Raw genomic sequence first — 13788 nt, 5'->3', positions numbered from 1 at the left:
AATAAACATACTACACTATTTGAGATAGATCTATTAGCTTTATGAATCACCACTTACCAATTATATCCTCCAATTTGAGATAGACCTAATAGATATATTAGGTTTTCGTGTGAAGCTTCCAAAACCTAGACGGAACAAACCGCAAGCTTAATGGTTAGATAATCACAGAGTATATACCTAAGAAAAAAATAAATAGGTTAAAGGTTTCAGTTAACTTACGAATATGGCCGTCTGACATAAAATCGATGCTAGAAACCAGAGATCTGATGCTACATGACCGAAAATGGTTAAAACCCTATCTAGCCTAGCTTCTCGCTTCAACCGTCTCCATGGTACCATAGAAGTGAAGCACTCACGAGTCAGCTGAGCTACTGAAGACACATTCCTGGATTCAGGGTTGGATATGAATTTAGGGTTTCCTTGAAAAAATTGCAGAGCCGATCTTCAACCATCTCCTCTCTCTTTCTCTCTCTATATCCTGGAGTCGTTCTTTAGTTCTGAGTAAACTAAAACTAAAAGTGGGAGAATACAGATCATGGGATTCAAAATTTGAAACGGAACTCAAAAGAACCACTTTGCGCTTAATGTTCTGTATGCAAGAATAGGTTGTACCTCAAGCAGTATTGTGTAAACTCTTAATTTTAGAAGTTTTTATTGAAATGACTATTCTTCCCTTCCTATATGTATTTTAATATAGTGTGTATATATATATATATATATATTTTGTATACATATTTTCAGGAATATTTTTTGGAAAACAAATTCCTGAATTGCAACCAAAAAGCGGTCGCAACAGTGACTGTGAGTGCTGTGATTGTCTCTAGATCAGTGATCGGTCGCAATGTAACGTCGTCGCAAAATGGTCGCAATAGAGCAATTGAGATGTGATTTTTCCACCTCAGTTTTGGTTGCAAAACGGTCGCACAGGGCATGCGACGTTTTGCGACCAAAAAACGTCGTCGCAAATGCTTAGTTTTTGTAGTAGTGAATGATCATTGGTTTGAACGTTAAAGGGATTATACTTGAAAATTTTATTCCTCTTTACAAAGAATATGATTTGAGTTTGTAAGGAGGTTGGTTCACCTGTCTATAAATTTGTTTGTGTATAATGTGTTGGTGTTCATATATCGGCAGGGGGGACTTGAATGTTGCACACATGTTGTTTGACGAAATGATGAAAGATTGCATATCTTGGAATTCCATAATTCCAAGATATGCATCTAAGAGCATGTTTAATAAACGAGCATGGTAACCAACCATCTACAAGTCCTGAATTTAATTTCACAATTAAGAATATCTTGTGCTGAATGAGTCCGTTGAGTGTGATTACAAATTCTTAATTAACAAAATTGACAATTATACTTGATATTATTTTTAGTTGGGTAATCTGATATACGTCCAAGAGCATTCCCAATGGGTTATTCATACCCATCTCAATTTCTAAAATTTAGAAAAATCATCTAAATAACCACTCCACCCTATCTTCAAACTCCATTTCTAAATTTTAGTGAAATTGTATGGGAATCCTTTAAATTTAGAGCATTCCCAATAGGTTCTCTATCTCCATCTTTAAAATTAACTAAAAAACATAATTTCTTTAATTTATACATCATGTTCTAATAACCTTCCCCAACTCATTCTTCATTACCATCTCTATGTTCTTTTTTCTATTTCTTTTATTTATAATATTAACTTCTAACTATTTTGTCTTATTATCATTTTCAATGTAAATTGATTTCTAATGTATATTTATAGAAGGGTAGTTGAAAATGGAGTATTGTGTCAACACTCTAAATTTGGAGGCTTCCTGTATCATTTCACAAAAATTTAGAGATGGTGTTTGGAGATAGGGAATGAATTAGAGTGATTATTTAGATATTTTTTCTAAATTTTAGAAATGAAGATGAGTATGGAGAACCCATTAGGGATTGCTCTTAGAGTGTTGCCATAACACTTCATTTTCAACTAGCCTTCTATAAATATATATTAGAAATCAATTAATATTGAAAATGATAATAAGACAAAATAGTTAAAAGTAAAGATTATAAATGGAATACAGAGAAAAAGAATAAAAAAGAATATAGAGATGAGAATGGAGATTAGAAAATGATGTATAAATTAAAAAATTGTGTTTTTAGTTAAATTTTAAAGATAGATGTAAAGAACCCATCGAAAATGTCCTAAGCTTTCAATTTTTTATATTGTTATTTGTTTGTCAGTAATCGGTTGTATGCACTTATATTATAGAAAATTTAGTCGTTTTCTTTATTTTATAAAAATATATCCATTGCTTAGTTAATAAGAAAGGTGCATTACATAGCCGCCGCTGTTGAGCAACATTCTTTTTGAATAAGGAGTATTTGTTTATAGATCTCCTTTTCGATTATTGTAATCTGATAGTGCTGGAAGCCACATGATCTCAGATCTATGGATGCTTAAATAATCACTCAGGAAAACCACATCAATCTAATTTCATTCCACTTGTATCTCTGAAGAGCACATCAATGGCATCTTCATCATCTTATTCTAACTCTGCACCTGCCTCCTCTTCTTTTTCCAACTGGGATGTGTTTCTTAGTTTTAGAGGAGAAGATACACGCAAGACGTTTGTGGATCATCTTCACGCAGCCCTTACAGATAGAAACATCTATACTTACAAGGACGATGAGGCACTTCCCCGAGGTGACTCCATCGGTCCATCTCTCTTCAAGGCTATCGAAGGATCGCAGATTGCTGTCATTATATTCTCAAAAAATTATGCAGACTCTTCGTGGTGTTTGCAAGAGCTTGCATATATTATGAAATGCAAGGATAAGAGAGGGTTAACTGTTATGCCTGTATTCTATGACGTGGATCCCTCAGATGTGAGAAAGCAAAAGGGGGACTTCGGAAGAGGTTTTACTAAACAAACGGCGGGAAATAGTAAACTTAGTTTCAGAAAACTCAAAGGAAAATTTGGAGGATTATTTGCCAAACATGAGATAGAGAACATGAGCAAGGTTGAATCTTGGAGAAAAGCACTTGTTTGTGCAAGTGAAATTGCTGGATGGGAACCCAAAAACATCGCAAACGGGTACTTTACTTTCCGTATTGTTTAAAACTTAGTTTCATCTTCATTTGTTGTTTGAAAGTAACTTTCCCTTGAAACATAACATTTTTTAGTTTGTATATGTGCAAGTGTCTTTCAGGTTTTTTTTATACAACGTCATAAATATAGTTTTTGAGCTGGGGTTCTCTCTAGAAGCAACTTCTCTATCCTTTGCGATAGAGGTACCGTTTGCCTACATCATGGGATAGAGGTACGGTTTGTCTGCATCCGACCCTCCCAAACCTTGCTAATTATAGCTTTGTTGTTGGCGGGATTTCTAGTGGAATCAATTGATATATGCTTAAGGTGTAGGTTTTTTCACAAGCTAGATGTAGTCCATATTCAAGTGTTAATTAAAAGTGTCTTTTTCTCGAAAAATTACATTGTTACTTAAAGGTTGTATATATATACAGTCATTTCCATTAGTGGAGCTGACTTTGGGGTAGCGGTCCTATTTCGATAACAGATCTACGATGTTTACAACTCATTGCCTTATTTCATTGGGTACATTTTGTGAATAAATGTGAGCATACACTGATTATCCATATGTTTTATCTGCAGGCATGAATCAAAAGTAATTAAAGAAATTGTTGATACAATTTCAGATAAGTTGTTTATAGTAGATTCATATGTAGATGAAAACCTTGTTGGGATGAGTGCTGGCTTGCAAGAATTGGAAGCACAGTTAGATATTGGGTCAGATGGTGTGCCCATGGTTGGAGTATGGGGTGTCGGGGGCGGTGGTAAGGCTACTCTTGCTTCTTCTCTATGTATGAAAATTTCTCGCCGTTTTCAAGGTCATTGCATTATTGAGAATATCCGAGAGAAATCAAGCAAACACGGCCTAGAAGGCCTGCAAGAAAATTTGATATCAAGACTTTTGAAAAAAGAAATGAAATTGCAGAGTGTTGAAGAAGGAAAGCACATAATAAGTAGGTTAAACCATAGTAATGTTTTAATTGTTCTTGATGATGTCGATGATGGTAAGCAACTAGATGCTTTAGTTGGATCACATAAGTGGTTTGGTAGTGGGAGTCGAATAGTAATTACAACAAGAGATGAACATGTTCTAAGAGCCCACAAGGTAGACAATGTGTGTCATGTCACATTATTATCACATGAAGAGGCTATTGTGTTTTTAATAAACATGCATATAACAAAGATAACATTGTAAAAAATTATGAGAAACTTTCATTACATGTGGTTTCCTATTCTAATGGGCTCCCATTAGCGCTCAAAGTTTTAGGTTCTTTTTTATATGACAAAGATTAGAAGGAATGGACGAGTTCTATAGCTAGACTAAAAGATATTCCAGAAACCGAAATTGTGGAAAAGCTCAAAATTAGCTATGATGGACTTAAAAATGTGGAGAAAGAGTTGTTCTTGGATATTGCATGTTTCTTTAGAGGGCATATCGTAGAAAATGATTATCGGAATCAAAATGCAATGGAGGTGTTTGACGCTTGTGGTTATCACCCTGATATAGGAATAAAGGTGTTAAGTTAAAAGTCTCTCATAACTATTCTGGACGGAAGATTTGATATGCATGATTTAGTTCAAGAAATGGGACATTATATTGCCAGAGGACAACATCCTAATAACCCTGAAAAGCATAGTAGAATCTGGAAAGAGAAAGAAATTAGAAACATGTGCCTTGGGGATGCAATAATGGTATATATCAATTTATCTAACTTTTTAAACTACTTACTATATGTTCACTCAATGATGCCCTATAGAATATACTTCACTCAATCTTTACATTATTTTCTCCTGTATATTGTAGGAAAGTAACAAAATTGAAGCCATTAAATTTGCGGCTGATTTGTATGAAGATGGTCTTTTATCACCTATGTGTAAGATTTTATCAAACATGAAGAAATTAAGGTGGATAAATTTGTTTTTTACGGAAGATGTTTATAATGCTGAAGGACCTGATTTTCTTTCAAATGAGTTGCAATATATTAGATGGTATGGTTATCCCACAAGTCCATTTCCAGACAGTTTTCAACCAAAAAAGCTTGCTACTCTCAAATTAGACAACAACATGCAAAAACAACTTTGGAAAGATTACAAGGTAATTCGATTGCTCATTTTCTTAATGCATAATTTTAGAGCATATTGAGCGACTAATGCTGCTATTATTGTTTTTAATACGGCTTAACACATAATACCGTTTAGTATAACTTGTTTTTATTACTATTATTGCTTATTTTTACTACTAATACTTCTATTTATTATAATTTTTTTATCTACTTATCATCTTTTTCTTTTTTTTCTCGTTAGTACTAAATATTACATTTTTCCAATATTCTATTATTTTATTTACTTTTCTATTATTATGGTGCTAGTTTTTGGAGCCGGGGTTCCTTGGAAGTAGTCTCTCTATTCTTTAGGAATAGAGGTAAGGTTTGCCTGCATCCCACCCTTCACAGACTCTATTAATTTTGCTATGTGTAAGATTTATAGGGTACGATTGCTGTTGTATTGAGCGAGTAATTCACACCCTAAAACTGGCATATATGTATTTATACAACCTCTTTGAGATGGCGTTGAGACTTTGAATTCTGCCATTTATCTATTATCATATAAGTATTCATTAAATCTAACTTGTGTATGCTTTTATATATTAATTAGCACCTACCCAATTTGAAAGTGCTTGAACTCACATGGATGAAGTATTTACTTAGCACACCAAATTTTGGTGGTCTACCATGTCTTCAAGAGTTGAAACTCTTCTATTGTGAAGAGTTACAAGAAATCCACCCATCACTTGGTGTAAGGCCTCGTTACTGGTAACCCTACTTTAGTGTTGGATTTACTTATAAACGCAGTTCTAAATATCAGAGTTAATTAAAATGTTCACGAAATAATAAAACTTCAACCATAACATTTTACATAACTATCAAATCTTGTCTTTTAAAACATTCAAAGCAGTTTAGACGTAAGACATTGTCTTTAAAATAACATAACACTTCCTCGAGATGCCAGTATCTTCAATTCCATGCCATGCGTTCCCCTCAAGCGAGCTGTCTCATCCTACTCACCCGCGTGCATACTAAAAGTCAGCTACGCTGAGTGAGTTTTAGTTAATCACATAACATACAGTACATTCATAATTACATACTTTCATACTTCCATTTATAATATACTTACTTGTCTTCGTACTTTCTTTCTTTCATACACTTACCTTACGTTTTAAAGAGCATTACGCCCTATAACCTTCGCATATATTATTAGGGTATGCAACCCTTTAACCTTCGCATATATTATTAGGGTATGCAACCATTTTTCCTTCGCATATATTATTAGGGTATGCAACCCTTTATCCTTCGCATATATTATTAGGGTATGCAACCCTTTTGCCTTACCTTACCTTTCATTATCATATCCATACATTTAATACCATACACAATGTAATCGTACATACTCCCTTATTCACATACACATATCATGCATACTACACTATACTTGCCTTGACAATACATGCAATACCCGAAGGTCGTTCACGTACTGTCAAGCATACATACATAACTATCACAATCGTCATTAAGACATACACTTACAATTTAAGGTAAGTGTATTAACATTCACATCGAGTATGCACACAGCTCCGAAAACATATCAAGGAAATGGGGCTAGATTCTCACCTGAATGCGATTACGTTCTCCGTTAATCGTAATCCCTTTCTTGAGCTGTGCACGACTAATTGTATAATATTTACATGTATCAATTTACTATTACTACTCATATACTACTCACATCGTGTTTCTATCTTTATATAACCCACAACGAATGGGGTCCGGGGGCTGCGCCCCTGGCAGCGGGGTTCTAGGGGCCGCCCCTAGCGGGGTCCAAGGGGCAGAGCCCCTGGCTGGGGTTAAGCTGGCGAACTTATCATTTTAAGAGAACTTAAATGTTCAGCGAAGTTATCTTGGCAAACTTATCATTAGGCGAACTTGGCATTAAACGAACTTAATCCTTAAGCGAAGTTAGCTTGAGCGAACATGGTAGCAGGCGAACTTATCATTAGCGAACTTATACGGCGAAGTTGCTTGGCGAACATGCGTGCATGCGAACTTATATGCACGCGAACTTAGCCATATGCGAACTTAGTCGCACGCGAACTTAGCTGCAGACAACTTAGTTGGAGCGAACTTATTAGCGAAGTTGCCCAGCAGCGCCTACGGGTTTGATTCTAACCCATAAACTTTTTTGTTTCAGCTTGATAGCTTGATATGATACTAACCAAACCTATAAACATTCCCATGATCATTTTTGGATAAGACTTCACTCGGAAAAGCATAAAGTTTGGACCTTTAAGATTAAAACGTTCAATACAAGTCGCCGTAAATAGCCATAGGTTCGTTAAGTTCGTTTCCAACGTCAAGTTTGCTACTTTACTTTTTGTTTATACCCGATTTACCTTACGTTTAAGTTTCAAGGCTAACCGATCCTAAAAACATACACTTTAAAGGTAAAGGACAAACCTTTATGCGTTCGGTTGGTCACGTTTTGCTTGGTTATCTTGTATCTAGCTTGTATATTAGAGATCTATTACTATTCGATGTTCGTTGGTCGTTTCACCCTCTTCCTCTCTCTCGGCCGTATGTAAGTATGGAGGTGTGTGTGTTATTGAGTGTATAGAGAATAAGATGGAAAGAAATGAGGGTTTAGGGTTTTAGGGTGGTTTAAGGGAGTATTTATACTCCTTAAAGCCCATGGACCTAAGACCCATTACCCTTTAATCCATCTTAATTAATCTAAGTCCATGATCTTTTCTTGTCTAATATAAATTAAATATGAACACACGATAATTAAACCCGGCTTTCCCTTATTTATCATTATAATATTTAGGATGTTACACTTGGGAAACATACAAGTCTTGAATGCGTAAGTGTATCACTGTGTTGAAAGCTTAGAATGTGTCCTACGATTGTCCATATGGGAAAACTTAAGACTCTTAAAATCACAAATTGCCACAATAGTTTGGAGTTCCCAGAGATCATATCAAAAACAAAAAGCTTGGTAGAGATGTATTTGGATAATATGGGAATAGATGGTCTGCTCTCATCAATCGGCTACCAATGTCCCAACCTTATTTCTATTAACTTAACAAGGTGTTCTTATTTTACGAACAAAGAAGTCAACTTTTATGTATTAAAACATTTAGAAGAGTTGAAACTACGCCATGTTAGAAATGAACTATTTAGTTTGCAGTTGGTGTTCCCGCAGTTGACTAATTATAGCTTACGAAAGTTGGATCTGACAAGATGCTATTTAAAAGATGGAGAAATCTCGTCTGATATATGTGAGTTATCCAATTTACAAGAGTTAGATTTAAGCCGCAACGATTTTACACGGTTAGATTTCAGCCTCTTGCAACTTACTCGACTCAAAACCCTCAAACTAAGTGACTGCGAACTGCTTGTTGAATTGCCCAAGCTCCCGTCAGGTTTATGTATTCTCGAAGCAGACCGTTGCAAAGCACTTACAACCGTTGGAGATTGTTTCACAAATTGTAAATGGTTATGTGAAGTCTCAATTATAGATGGCGGTGTAATAACTGATGGCAGCAGTCTCTTTCTGTGTTTTTGAATATCTATAATTGAAGCTTTACATATATTAATTTGCGTTTATTAATTAGGGAAACACTCTTAATATTCCCTCCATGTTTATGAGACTTGAAGGCCTTGAGCTTGCAAAGGCGTTTAGACCTCCTCTTGTCGAATGGAAGAAATGTAGATTGAAACTTCCAGAGAATTGGTCCGATGATTATTCTGGAATCTTACTGTGCACTGTTGGAACACACAATAATGGGTTTCTTTCTTTAGGAATGAATATGGAGCCGGTGATGAGTAGTATGGATTATAAAGATGACGTGGTTTGGGAGGAGAGTGCTTATCATAAAAGAGCATGTGTTTGGTATGTTTCATTTGCTTCAATCAAACACACTACATGGTGGGACTCAACCTACAATGAGGTTTTGTTTTCTTTGAAAACTGAACATGATCTTTTATATAGTGGATTTGGAGTTAGACTGGTTGGCTGGAAAAGTGCAAGTGCAAGTCGAAGTGGTCCATCAGAAGAAGAATCTGAGTTTTCTAATTATACACCTCGATTTAGAGTTCTAGACGACTCCACAAATGCTTTAAGAATTAGTAAGATATGAAGGGTGATGAGAGTGGAGTGTGGTGGTGATACAATCCAAATACCACAAATGGCCCGATCTAAAAGAGAGACTTATAAGCCCACCAGTTATGAAGATCTAGATGGATCTTCTTCAAATATTACCAAAAATCATATTTCTTGATGTGTAAGCTATTTTATTTTAATTATGAATTTGTTTCCTAGGTTGATTATGTTTCATATTTTTCTTTTTTTCTTTATATATCGTTAAACTTTTTTATAATAATCAAAGAATAATTATTTTGTTTCCTTTCTTTATTATCTTGGGTTACTGGGAGATTTGCAGTTGTCTCGAATAAACCATATCACTTGATGCTTCCATTGAGCCTTAGCCTAGATGGCTTTGGAAGAACTCTTGTGGGAGCATCCACGATTATATCTTTTTACTAGATCTGATCCCGCCCTGTGATCTATCAAGTTGAACGATATTTTCTCTTTTACGCGATTTATGATGACGAGCGGTTTACCTATGTCATTGAATCCTTCGATGATGAAGCATTATGGTACTTCAATGGTTGGCATCGAAGTTCAGACTTCATCACATGGGATATTTTTATTGATGCAACGCTTAATCAATTTTGTATTAGTGCCCAGAACAACCCACCTTAGCAATGTTTTTTAACCACACTGCCACTAGCCTCGCTACCTTCGTCATCCTCAATTCCACCTCAACCACTTCCATCAACTTAAACAACTAAATCAGTTCCAAACACCTTTGTTCCCATCCAAACCGGTGAACTAAAGACCATAAAGAAACTACCTATGGTTTTTAGTTTGATTATCTTCAAAAGAAAAAGAACACCGTCAATTCCAACTTTTGTCCCATCTGCCAAAATTTGTTGCAAGCTTCCGATGAGAAAAAAACCCAACATAATGCTTTCGTGAATACATACCCTACAACAAATATGAAGATCGGGTATAGCGCGGCAAGACTCGAATGGTGGTCACCTGGTTCTATGTTGAGACCGCCCCACCCCACTTGCCGCTGTACGGCTCGAGTGGCGAAGTCATTCAGTCATTGAGGTTTCAAGGAGTCGGGAGTTGATACGATCCAAATAACACAAATGCCGGCCTTAAAAGAGAGTCCCGTAAGCCGACTTGTTATGAATATTCAAATATTATCAAGAATCATATTTCTTGATCTTCAAGTTATTTTATTTTAGTTATGAATTTGTTTCCTAGTTTGATTATGTTTTTTACTTTTCGTGTTTTCTTTAAATGTCGTCGAACTCTTTAATAATAATCAGAGAATAATTATTTGTTTCTTTTCCTTTTTTATCTTGTGTTCTTGGTAGATTTCTGACTGTCTAGAATGAACTGTATCAGGTGGGATCGTTTGGGAGGCGAGTGATAAACAAGTTATCCGAAGCATTCGACATTCTCACCATTATCCTCCACTAGAACGGCTTTGGCCTTTGGGCATGTGTAGGCTAGGCAGCCGCACATGGCCCATAGCTAAGGGTGTTTCCAAAATGTTTTAGTACATTAGACTAGGTCCACTTGTCCAAATCTGAAATGGCCCAAGTTTTCTAAACAAATGACAAAAGTTGCCGGCATGAGGGTTGTGACTGCAACGAGGGTTACCGTAAACCTTCATTTGATTATTTATGTAATTAAACAACTTTGATTATCTATATATTAAGCAACAATTTTGATTATTTCTTTAATTAAGCAACGACTTTCATTATTTCTTTAATTAAAATAATTTTTCTTTTTTTTTATTTGGCAATCAACATGTTCATAGGAATTAACTATGATTACAATAAAGTGGCAGGCAAATAGACAACAAGCTGCGATGCAACCTCTTTTGAATAGCAAAGCCAATTCTATAAAAAACGAAGCTGTGGAACCTAGGAGCCGAAGAGGTCCCTTGTACGACACGCTGAACCATACTCAAAAAAGTCACAGCCTATGGGGCAACACAAGGTAATATATAAATAGTGAAGGAACTGGAGAAACGTTATTAGAGAAATATATGTAGAAATATATTAAGAAAAAGTATATATACACACACTAGCTTTTATCCCCCGTATTGCGAGTTTGTTTTATGTTATTCATTTAAAATATTTATATATTTTTTATATTTTAACTTTATTTATTGTAAGGATGTTATGAATGTAAGTAGGATTTGATGATAAAAATGTTTCACAAATAAATAAGATGTTATAACTCGTTTTAAAGGTTATATGGGTTTGGTAAGACACATGACCCGCTTATTTTTCTTACTATAAATTGTTTATTAAATACAAATATTTTTTTTTTAAAAATAGGATATTAATATTTTGTATATCCCTATGTTATAGGAATTTTCATATTAAATATTTGATAAGATTAATTTTTAATTAATGAGATGTTATAACTCGTCTAAGGACTATCTGGGGTTTGGTGTGACCCATACCCGTGAATTCGGGTCAAATGCATGAGAAGCCTACATTTACAAATAAAATAATCTGGTGGCTTGAGAGGCTGAATTTTGAGTAACTTATTTCCACTAATTGGTAAAGGACTTTCACCTATACCTCTAGAAAGAATCTGACGGATGATACCCAAGAGCTGTATTTATTTATAAACTCTCCTGGCGGATGGGTAATACCGGGAGTGGCTCTTTATGATACTATGCAATTTGTGCAATTGAATGGACTTTTCCCGTATTTCGACCGGAAAATCTAACAGAGACATTACTGCGGAGATTTTTACCAAAAAATGAGACATTCCATGACCTCGGAGAGTGCTTTGCCGATGTAGGAAGAAACCAGAGAGCTTTTAAATGTTTCGTTTATATATATACTAGATTTTAGCCCCCGTATTACGGGAGTTGTTTTATATTTTTCGTTTCTCATATTTATAAATAATTTTTGGATTTTAATTTTATTTATTGTAAGGATGTTAATAATATACTTACGATTTGATAATGAAAGGGTTTCACAAATAAATGAAATGTTATAACCCGGTTTAAAAGCTATATAGGTTTGGTGAAACCCATGACCGGCTTATTTTTTTACTATAAAATTGTTCCATAATTATAAAAATATATTTAAAAATCAAATATTAATCTTTAGTATATCCCTATTATACAGGATTTTCATATCAAATATTTAGTGAGATTATTTTTTAATTTAATGAGGTGTTATAACCTGGTTAAAGACTACCTGGGTTTGGTGAGACCCTTACCCGTCAATTCGGGTCAAATGCATGAGAAACATTCATTTACAAATAATGCAATATGGTGACTTGAGAGAATGTAGGGAGCAACCAGAAAATTTTTAAATGTTTCGCTAATATATATATATATATATATATATATATATATATATATATATATATATATATATAACAGTTAAGGGTAGTTGTAAGTCCCTAACCCGGATCTAACAACTTGTTCTTGAATCAATTTCACTTACTAGCTAGCGAAAATCACTAGTAAGCAACAGAGATCTCGAATCTTGAGGTGTTCGATTATTTACCCGAAATGGAAAGAAAGAGAGAGTATAGAGATAGTTGGTGAATGAATAAGATGGAGTTTTTGCAAAAGGTTAACTTTGCATAGACATACCTCCACTACTTATAGTGGAGGGTATGCCATGCATAATTCCGTTTATTTACGGCCCACTGGGCTTTTGGTTACACGGCTTCAGGCTCAAACATACATAAAACAAACGGAAAGCTGGTAAATTACAAAGTTAACCAGCGAGAAATAATACAGAAGACTATCATGCAAAACGGGCCCTACAATCTCCCTTTAGTCTTTTGGTGTTTACCCTTAGCTTCCGTCTTCATTCGATCACATATTCGAAGGGAGAATTGTAATCGAATAGTTGATTGTCAACAAGATATCGAACAAACTTGTTGAACATATTAACTATCATGTCGGTGTTATCCCTTCGAACATCTTCAACAATGACCAGGGGAGAGTTGTACAACTTCAAAAGATCTTCTTTGCTGAGGGCGGTCAGTTCGTGCTCATCAAAGCAATGAAGGAAGTGCATGTTTTTGTAATGCATAATCACTTCCCCCATGCTGTTTTCATACTCCCAGCAGATAAAGTTATGGAATATGTTGGGCAGAAACGGTTCACCATGGTAAATTGGTCGCCCATAATTGCGTGTCTTGTATCTCCATGTTTTTTTCTTCTTCCCCGTTGCTGGATCAACCTCTGTTGGATGCTGATATGACGTACCCTTGTTGAGTTTGAAGTTAGGGTAGTCATCCTTCCATTCCTTGCTAAGAAACCGGTTGACACCATCCCTTCAACTCCTTCTCCGCATCATCATGACCCACAAATCGTCTGAAGTAATTCATGTCAAGTTCAGAAAAAGTATGCATATAAGTGTAATACATATAGGTCAGATCTTCATTGGTACGTCTGATTTCTCATGTCCTGCTGACGGCGTGCCATTTGCAATAAAGAATCAAAGAGTCATCAAGATAGGGGTAGAAGCGGTCTCTAAGACTCCCAACCCTATTGATGTAGTACCTCTTGTTATTTGTTCGCCTTGGTAATTGAGACGTTTCAG

At 35.2% G+C, this 13788-nt stretch overlaps 1 pseudogene across 1 annotated transcript; it reads left to right on the top strand.

Annotated features, from left to right (window-relative positions):
- Nucleotides 1-2448: 2448 nt before the first annotated feature.
- LOC143608512 (TMV resistance protein N-like) lies at nucleotides 2449-8683 on the top strand (annotated as a pseudogene). Its single transcript, XR_013149274.1, has 5 exons — nucleotides 2449-3073; nucleotides 3650-4759; nucleotides 4872-5162; nucleotides 5723-5863; nucleotides 7943-8683. The product of XR_013149274.1 is annotated as a TMV resistance protein N-like (transcript).
- The last annotated feature ends 5105 nt before the right edge of the window (nucleotides 8684-13788 follow it).

Source organism: Bidens hawaiensis, unplaced genomic scaffold (genome assembly GCF_021521415.1).
Source record: "Bidens hawaiensis isolate Kalapana, Puna unplaced genomic scaffold, B.hawaiensis_p1.1 tig00419385_1, whole genome shotgun sequence".
NCBI classification, from domain to species: domain Eukaryota; kingdom Viridiplantae; phylum Streptophyta; class Magnoliopsida; order Asterales; family Asteraceae; genus Bidens; species Bidens hawaiensis.
The sequence above is the reverse complement of the archived record's forward strand: the minus strand, read 5'-3'. Positions and strand labels throughout refer to the sequence as shown.